The 2,453-nt window shown below is 40.9% G+C and overlaps 1 pseudogene; it reads left to right on the top strand.

The window, feature by feature from the left end:
• Nucleotides 1-259: 259 nt before the first annotated feature.
• On the top strand, nucleotides 260-673 carry LOC148777279 (NEDD4-binding protein 2 pseudogene; annotated as a pseudogene).
• Nucleotides 674-2,453: the final 1,780 nt, after the last annotated feature.

Here is a 2,453-nt window from a genome sequence, read left to right as displayed (position 1 = left end):
CCCAATGGCCTTTGCTCATAGCTCTCTGTTTATATCCCACCATTCCTTGGGGGCCAAGGTTAATCATTTCTGTGTCTCACTAGCTCAGCCCCCCTTTGATATTCTGTGTCACTTCTTATATGCACAGAAGTCTAAGGAGAAAAAGGCAAAGAAATTGAAAGAGACTGAAGATATACCAAGTGAACCATCTTTCCAGGACTTTGAGTACCCAGAGTATGATGACTACAGGGCATAGGCTTTCTTGCACCAGCAGAAGAGGATGGAATGCTACAGCAAGGCAAAAGAAGCTTATTGGATGGGGAAGAAAAACGTTGCCACATTTTATGCCCAGCAGGGTAGTCTCCATGAGCAGAAGATGAAAGAAGCTAATCACCTTGCTGATGTGGAGATATTTGAGAAAGTCAGTGCCTCCCTACTGCCACAGAATGTTCTAGACCTCCATGGGCTGCATGTGGAGGAGGCTATAGAACATTTGATGACAGTTTTACAGCAGAAAACTGAAGAATTTAAGCAGAATGGTGGTAAGCCCTATCTCTCTGTGATAACGGGGAGAGGAAACCACAGCCAGGGAGGAGTTGCTCGCATCAAACCAGCTGTCATTAAATACCTCACAAGCCATAACTTTAGGTTCTCTGAAATTAAACCAGGGTGCTTGAAAGTCATGCTAAAGTAAAATAAACATCCTTGACTAAAAAGTGTGAAGGTTTGTAGCTTAAAATTAGTTTTCTTTGCAGTGATTTAGTCAATTACGTAAATATATGTTTTATTAGTAGTGATGTCCAGTTATAAACAGAAAAACATGATGTTTTTCAAAATTCAAGAGAAGTTTAATTTTTACTGAATCAAATGCCAAATATATTATCTATTAAAGATATTAAAGAGAATTTTTATTGATTACCAGATGTCTAAGAAAATTATCAGCTGTGGTTTTAAAGATTGAAATACTCTGATACTTTCTCAGACAGAAAATGTTACCTTTATATTAATTGTTCTTTGACATTTTGTAAAGTCTTAAAGGCTTCTATGAGAGGTATTTAAAGTGCTTTGAGATCTAGTAGAGCGACTTCACTTTCACTTTTCACTTTCACACATTGGAGAAGGAAATGGCAACCCACTCCAGTGTTCTTGCCTGGAGAATCCCAGGGATGGGGAAGCCTGGTGGGCTTCTGTCTATGGGGTCACACAGAGTCGGACAGGACTGAAGTGACTTAGCAGCAGCAGCAAGGAATTCAGAAATTCTTGTTCTCTGTGCCTGCTCCATCCTCACAAGCAAAGAGAGAGGAATGAATGTGAAATTGCATCAACAACGAAAAACAGCAAGGATGTTTATTCAGTTCAGTTCAGTTCAGTCGCTCAGTCGTGTCTGACTCTCTGCGACCCCATGAATCACAGCACGCCAGGCCTCCCTGTCCATCACCAACTCCCGGAGTTCACTCAAACTCATGTCCACAGAGTCGGTGATGCCATCCAGCCATCTCATTCTCCGTCGTCCCCTTCTCCTCCCGCCCCCAACCTTTCCCAGCATCAGAGTCTTTTCCAGTGAGTCAACTCGTCGCATGATATTAGTAACTGTATACTCAGGCATATGTGTGATAATCTTAGGAAACATATTTCCTTCTCAAATGATCTAATACCTCCTAGAGAGAAAAGAAAACTGCTCACTAATGCATCTGTAGCATACCTCTGTGTTCTGGGGACAAAGGCTACAAAATTGAGGGTGTTTACTTTTAAGGGGCTCATGTTTTAGGTGAAATAACAGACTAAAAAATACTATGGTATGCCCTCTTGTACTTTTGCACAAGATACTTCTGCATTCAAGTGGCCAGTAAGCATTGCCTGATGAAAGCACAGAGAATTTCTCTATCATGGCTCTGCACACTTACTTCTGGCTCTTTCCTGATTCTAAATGGGTCCCCCGCTCTCTGCTCCATTTCAAAAGTCAAGGTGAAAAGAAACAAAAGCTTAATATAAAAGTCAACAAACTAGACTCAGTACTACTATTTTTTAAATTGGTAATTAGTTGAATATATTATATGCTAATTTAAAGGTTACTCACACACACACATACATGCCTCCAGGCAGAAGGGTTAAAAGCAAGAAGATAGTGGAGGGGCTTAGACCAAGAGCCTCTCAATGAACTGTAGAGAGAAAGGATCTTTTAATTCAGTCGCAAAGTCCTCTTTACCGATGGTAACAGAGCATGTTTTGATCATCCTGGAGATGTCGCAGGTCTAACTCAAAGCCTGTTTGGAGCACACAGACATCTAGGGAGCATTCTTGTTTTCACACAGCAGCTGGATGTGTAGAACTATCTCCAGTGCATCTGTGAGCATCGTGATGACTTTGGAGATGTCTTTTAAGAAGGTCTCATTGACTTCTTTACAAAGCTAATTGCAGTCGTCTGACTACTGAACTAACTCCAGTAGTTTCTTCCTTTTTTTTTTAACTAAGGC

Source organism: Moschus berezovskii, chromosome 7 (genome assembly GCF_049115385.1).
Source record: "Moschus berezovskii isolate FMDL1 chromosome 7, NW_MosBer_1.0, whole genome shotgun sequence".
Classification (NCBI taxonomy): Eukaryota; Metazoa; Chordata; class Mammalia; order Artiodactyla; family Moschidae; genus Moschus; species Moschus berezovskii.
This window is presented reverse-complemented; position numbering and strand designations above follow the sequence as displayed.